Here is a 7,706-nt window from a genome sequence, read left to right as displayed (position 1 = left end):
TTTTAATTTTGAGTCACACAATAAGAATTATATATTTATTATATTTTTTAGAATTATTATACATTTTTCTACATGCATATATGACATATCATGTCTTTTTATTTTAAAAATAAACGTATCGGCGTATCGAATAAATATCGTATCTAATACACATCGTATTTGTGCTTCATTAACCACCACCATTATACCAACTTTTCTTTGTAGCATTTCAACATTTAAGTGTTTATAATAATATAACAATTCTGGTTTTGAATGTGGATAAAAGAATCATGTGTTACTGTTAAACATATTGTGATGACATGAAAAATTGTTTTTTGTCATGCAAATTTCATCTTACTATGACATGTGTTGAGAATCAAAGTTGTGAGTCTAAACACATATAAAATGAAAAGTCATATAAAGATAAAAACTTATAAATTCATTCTCATAAGATTTTAAATTGAAAGTGATATCAATTTGTTATGTAGGTTAAACTCATCTCTGTTATTGTTTCTTTCTTATTATTTCTCTCTAAAACTCATCATTGAGTTGATATAGCCATACAATGTTGATATAGCCACACAATATTATTCAATACTCAACTTCATAATAGTTAAACTCATTCACAACAAAAATTAATTTCAAAGATTAGTGTAAGTACAAATTAATGAGTAGGTTGAGTGGGAAAAACAAAGCATACCAATTTCCATGGAAAGAACAAGCAGTAAGAACAAAATTGAAGTGATGAACTTCATGTTAAATGATCTTTGAGTAATGTTAAGTTGGTAACTCTTCACTTTAATTCTCCAAAATAATTATTTGTTATGGGTTGGTATAATGTATTATATGATATATATACTAATATTATCACACACATCTAATAAAAATAATCAATTTATATTTACTCACAATTTAAATTATATAAACAAGGACAATCATCATTGATTTTGTTAAACTGATTTATAATGAAAATCATTTTTTAATCTTATTAGATTCTATCGCTTTGTAGGGTCTATCATCTCTTATGTTGGGAATAGTCCAAGTGTGAGTCAAAGTCCCACATTGGATAAAATAAACAAAGTTAAACACTATATAAGAATATTGACCCATAACACTATTGTCTTAAAGTTTTGGTGTAAAGCTGGTGACAAAGGTCTTATATGTGTAAAGACTAATGTCATATAACTGTACGACCCGTGAAATTTAAATAATTAAATAAATAATGAATTAATAAGTGCGGGTAGCCTGGAAGGCATTAATTATTGATTTATATGATGTGGAAATGTATTAGTTCAAATAATTGAAAGTACTTTGATTGTATGAGAGGACTTGTGTTCAAGTCTTGTGTATGCCAATTGTGTGTTATTTAATTTTTTATTATTTTTAATAATATGCTTGATCATGTTGAGGGATAATATAATCATAGAATTATATTACATATCACGAAACATTATTTGATTGAATGGTTGTGCATTGAATTGGCATTTGCATGGTCACTTTCTTTTTGCTAAAATTAGTTTTTGCATGAAGGTGAAAGGGTGGAGAAAACCCTAGATGAATGAGCAGTCAAGGGAGGCTGGGAAAACAGTCCATAAGTGACTTTGAATGACAATTAAAATCAGTCTTAATGTCATTTTCGTTTTCCCTGGGTTGGAGGCTGGATTTTGAGAGCATTGTAAGGTGCACGAAATTAAGAAAAAATAATGATTAGTAAGTGAATTAGAGGAGCTTAATTGAGGTGGCGCTAAGGAGACCATTGGTGATCAAAGGGAGAGCTCTAGCATTTGCGTTTTAAGCAAGGAAACCAGGTCAGGGGAGCTTTACGCGTTAATTTTATGTTTAATTCTTATTGGTATGATAATTAGAGTACCTTACACGTTAACTTGATTTTAAATTTGATTGACATGCTAAATAGGGTAATATCATGTGTTGATTATTTTAAGTCTGATTGGCATGCTAAGCATGGTATGATTATGTATGAATTGTTATATTCCATTTAAAGTTTGTGGTTCTGGGAAATTTCCAGAAATAGTATGGTTGCCAATGAATTGCCGCCAGATGATCCTTTCCTTTCTAGGCCATTTAAGGTTTCTGCAGAGGAACTACCTGCTAAAAACAATGTAAAAATAGCTTGTTTGACCAAAGTTGACCGTCCTTGTCCAAAGTTGACTAGTTGACCAATGTTGACTCGTTGCCTATCTAGTGAGAGAATGCCATATGTGAGAGCAGTCTTTCTCTCAAGCCATAATTCTCTTTTTACAACTAGGGTTTGGCTGCCGTCAGGGTTGCCATAAGGGGCGTTTTGTAGGTTCCGATTGTGGCCAGTGGTTCTCCGATGGAGAATGTGTTCGACTGCGTATTCGATGTATTGCATTTTTCCAGTAATGTGGTTCGTGGAAGAGCAAGTTGACAGCGACGCATTGGTGAACGTGGTTGACACAGGGGCCGGCTGCGAGAATGGTTTGAACGAGTGCAGGCAGTGTGCGTCACGAGTAGAGGTGGTTTCTGAAGGTCGCAGGATGTTAATGGCAAATTTGCGATGCTAATTTTGGCTCGTTCATGGACGTTGTGGTGCTTCACTATTCTCGACTTATGCAGGTTCACGAACTCGAGTATGGAGGAGCGATGGAGGCGATGGAGTCGAAGAAGATGAAGGCGATGGAGGCGCGTCGGAGGTGCGGGAGAGGGAGACGCGCGAAGAGGGAAAGGGAGGCGCGAAGAGGACGATGAAGTCCGCTGTCTCGGCGAGTGCAGTCCCGGCATGGTGGTGGCTGCGTGACACGTGGAGAAGATGAAGTAGTCGCGAACTCCAATTTCGGCAGCGAGACGACGCGGAGGAAGCGAGGCGCAGCGGAGACGGTGGTTATGTGAGTCATGGATGCTGGTTCGAGAATGCTGCAGCTTGGAGGCAGCATGGCGTGTCGGAGAAGACGGTGGCTGCAGTTCTGGCAAGCTGCAGCGGTGGTCAGAGGTGGCGGCTGCAGAGTGGGTTGGTGCGGAAGAGAGAGAAGGAGATTAGGGTTAAGGTTTTGGTTGTGTGATGGAGAGAGACTGATGAGGTGTCATGTTTTGGTTGGTTATTTTAGTGAGTGGGAGATTGAGGACGTGGCTTATTTTCATTGGTTAATCTAGTAAGTGGAGGATTACCACATCGCGAAATCTGGTGGACTAGAGTTTAAGTGACATTAGGGGTGCAACTCAGTAAAAGGAAGGGGTGTAGAACAGAAATAGAAAGTTCAATTACAGAAGGGGTGTAAACCTGAAAACAGGGGGTGCAGTTAGCTCTAGAAATATTCTTTTTTCAGAAATAGATAATCCAATTGGAAAACGGGGGTGTAAACATAAAAATTGGGAGTGCATTTAGTACCTGAACTATTCCTCTCCAAAATTCTGATTTTGGGACTTAAAGTATGAATTAAAAGATTGACTATTTACACTCTTAAGAACCTAAATTAAATTACAATTGCATTATAATACTCAAGGATGTCCAATAATATAGTATGCCACTAAATACAATTTTTAAGCGAAAAAAATAATATTAAATTCCCAAAATTTAATTATTTAATGTGAGCAAAGGTTTGACTCATCATACCCTCCAGGCAGTTTGGAATCGGGCAGCGCCTGGCGGTACGTGTCCCCCGCCAGGCGATTTTACTGTAGCAGTATTGGTGTTCTTGATTTTGTGGACGTGATCTACAAGGCTTATGGTGATGCTTCAAAGGTGGGATTGCTGGTGTTCCTTGAGTTGCGGCTCGGAACGTATCCCTTGAGTTGTGGCTCGGGATAGGGGTTAAAACACGTGGTATTCCTTGAGTCGTGGCTCGAAATAACATCTCTTGAGTTGTGGCTCAAAATGACGGATGAACACGAGGAACTCTTGAGTTGTGGCTCGGATTGGCGAGTGTTGCCGGTGTGAGTGTGCTGGTTGTGGCCAGTACGGACGGGTCCAGATAGATTGTCCTCCTCAATAGTTGACTAACGAGTTTGGTAGTCTTGGGACGTTGCGAACTATGTTCGTATTTGGGAACTCCACCTGGCGTTACGGTGTATGATGAGTAACATGGTTTCCCGCACGTGCTCTATCGGTTGTGGCCGATAGGTATGGCAGCAAGTCACCTCGAAGTAATCACTAGAATATGTAGAACACGAATAACCTGGTTGTGGCCAGGTGGTATGAATTAAAAGGGGTGGAATTCATTTGGGATGGATGTGTTGCCTATATATAAATGTGTTGTATGTGTGCATATATATTGGTATATGTTTTATCTGTTAAACTTACCATATCTGCTTGTGTTTGGCGATGATCGTGTACGTGGTACATGTGAGCATAGGATGTTGATGCAGGTGGTCCTGATGAGACTTAGCCACGGAGCGGGGATAGCTTGGGAGCTATAGATATATTTTATGTTTTGGAAATAAATTGTAAACTCTTATGAGAGGTTTTTGTATCATTTTCAGTTTATAAACTATGTTTTTTTGGAATTTTATTTGGAAGTAATAAAGTTTTAAATTTCCCGTGCTTTATGGGAAATGAAGTATTATTAATTGCGATGTAATTATTGTTTTATCTATTTTATTTAATTAAATTTGTAATATTCTGACGGGATGTTATAATAACCATATAGAATCACAATCTCTCAATGAATATAACCATAATCCATATATAATCAAAACATATGAAAGAATTGTTGGGAATAGTTTTGGTGTAAAACTGGTGTCAAAGATCTTATATGTGTAAAAAACTAATGTCATAAAAATCATATAAAACCCACAATCTCTCAATAACAATGATTATAACCATAAACCATAACATATGAAACATCGGAGTGAATGACCACATAACCATAACCATAACAAAAAGGGATCACTGAAGTGACATACACCTGAAGGGGGAATATATCCATATGAAAAGGAAAAAATCATTACCTTAAGGTTTTGGTGTAAAACTGTCATTAAATTAATATTAATGTTGTTTGAAAAGTGACACATGTCAAAATGTAAATTAAATTCTATTTTAGAATTTTTCATGTTTTTTTTTCTCTCCACTTCCGTCTACCATTACTTGAAGAAAGGTGAAGAAAAGTAAAGGAAGGTGGTAATGAAGGTGATGGAAAATATAAGGAGAAAAAAAGACAAAAATTTCAAGATAAAAAATAATTTAAGTTTTGACACGTGATAACTTTTAAATGATAATGGTGTTAATCTCAATTTAACATAAGAACCACATAATTTTTTTTTTTTTAAGAAACATAGAAAATCATATTGAATATTATATAAAATGATACAAGGTCTTGAAGAAGTATTTCATAATACATTCAATGTGATTATTAATTGTCCTACTAATCCGTGTCCAGAACACTAATTAAGGATAATTAATATGTCTTCAATTTTATAAAAATATATAATAAATTATAATATTAAATAAATCTTGACCTAATCATAATACAATATATAATACAATATACAATACAAAAGTATATAGTAAATTAATATATAATACAATATATATCATAATATATTTACTTAAAATATAGTTTTTGGTTATTTAAACTTTTAAAGATTAATTTTATATTTAATATCTGAATTTTTATGAAAAATTATATCATATTATCTCCAAAACTTTGAAACACTCATATCTCCATATTTTGTTAATGAATGGATGACTTGCTCGTGAGCCACCGACGACATTACCTGTAATTTAGTAATAACAATTAACACAATTTATTAACTATAAAATATAACTAAGAATTTAATAACAATTAATATAATTCATTAATTACAAGACAATGTAATTAATGCGTGACATTAAAGGGTAAATTTAAGGACAAGTCAAAACCATACCTTACGAAACATGTATTTAAGACTTAATTCAAATCAATTCTCCCATGCTACACAAATATAACTACCACTTATGATGCACTTCGATCTAAGTCACATATTCCTGTTTGACATATATCCATTTTTGATACTTTAGAATACTTTAACGATATTTATTGATTAAGTATCTAATCTATAAGATAATAATATTTTTATAATGATAATATTTTATAATTTTTTATGTTAACAACTTTAGTACATATGATTTTAATTTTGAGTCACACAATAACAATTATATATTTATTATATTTTTTAGAATTATTATACATTTTTTGACATGCATATATGACATATCATATCTTATTATTTTAAAACTAAACGTATCGACGTATCGTATCTAATACACATATTGTATTTGTGCTTCATTGACCACCACCATTGTACCAACTTTTCTTTGTAGGGTCACGTTTCAACATTTAAGTGTTTATAATAATATAACAATTCTGGTTTTGAATGTGGATAAAAGGATCATGTGTTACCGTTATTGTGATGACATGGAAAATTGTTTTTTTCGTGCAAATTTCATCTTACTATGACATTTTTGAGAATTTAAGTTGAGTCTAAACATGCATAAAAATGAAAAGTCATATAAAGATGAAAACTTATAAATTCATTATCATAAAATTTTTGATTGAAAGTGATATCAATTTCTTATGGAGGTTAAACACATCTCTGTTATTGTTTCTTTCTTGTTATTTCTCTCTAAACCTCATCATTGAGTTTATATAGCCATACAATGTTGGCACATTTCATGAGATTTTACTTGATAAAATCTTCATTCAAATATGTTAAATTGAAACCATAAAAGGAAACAGAAAAAGAAATAGCAAAAGAGTTATTTTATTTTATTTTGAATCCATCATTGTGGATTACTTAAAGTGATATTCATATAAGAACAACGTTGGATGATAAAACGAAAGGCCTAATTACAAGGGAAATTGCAAATGCATAAAAAAATGTCATCACACATTGCAGTCGCAGATTTTCCATGTCTTTTGATACATTCAGTTTTACACGAGAATAAACTACAATCTGGCCAGTTGAACTCTTCTGCACACACTTCTGCTTCTACCATTTTCATTGCTCCTTCATTTTCTACATCACAAACACAATATTATTCAATACTCAACTTCTTAATAATTAAACTCATTCACAACAAAAATTAATTTCAAAGATTAGTGTAAGTACAAATTAATGAGTAGGTTGAGTGGGAAAAACAAAACATACCAATTTCCATGGAAAGAACGAGCAGCAGGAACAAAATTGAAGTGATGAACTTCATGTTAAATTATCTTTGAGTAATGTTAAGTTGGTAACTCTTCACTTTAACTCTCCAAAATAATTCTTTGTTATGGGTTGGTATAATGTATTATGTGATATATATATACTAATATTATCACACACATCTAATAAAAATAATCAATTTATATTTACCGACAATTTAAATTATATAAATAAGGAAAATCATCATTGATTTTGTTAAACTGATTTAGAATGAAAATCATTTTTTAATTTTATTAGATTCTATGCTTTGTAAGGTCTATCATCCGTTATTAGACTATCTGGATAATCATAACCTTATGTGTACGTAAGAATGAGTTAAATTTAAACTTATTTTATAATAATTTTATTGAATTCTTTATGTTTTTAAATTAGTCTTAATTGTTCTAAATTAGTCTTAATTGTTCACTATTTTAATTGTTTTTCCCATTATTCATTAATACAAATCACAAATAAAAATAATATTTAGTTTAAGTAACTGAAGAGAATAAAACTAAAGTTATTTATGCTTATATTATGAAATGTTTAGTTAGTAATTTGATTTTTATATTTAGATCTTATTTTGGTTT

General features: G+C 32.4%; 1 long non-coding RNA gene across 1 annotated transcript; it reads right to left on the bottom strand.

The window, feature by feature from the left end:
- Nucleotides 1-6,762: 6,762 nt before the first annotated feature.
- LOC114168265 (uncharacterized) lies at nucleotides 6,763-7,220 on the bottom strand. Its single transcript, XR_003600651.2, has 2 exons — nucleotides 7,084-7,220; nucleotides 6,763-6,951 (listed from the first exon to the last, which is right to left on the bottom strand). It is a non-coding gene; the product is annotated as an uncharacterized LOC114168265 (long non-coding RNA).
- Between the last annotated feature and the right edge of the window lie 486 nt (nucleotides 7,221-7,706).

Source organism: Vigna unguiculata, chromosome 11 (assembly GCF_037176805.1).
Source record: "Vigna unguiculata cultivar grain cowpea cultivar isolate G323 ecotype 2 chromosome 11, ASM3717680v1, whole genome shotgun sequence".
Classification (NCBI taxonomy): Eukaryota; Viridiplantae; Streptophyta; class Magnoliopsida; order Fabales; family Fabaceae; genus Vigna; species Vigna unguiculata.
This window is presented reverse-complemented; position numbering and strand designations above follow the sequence as displayed.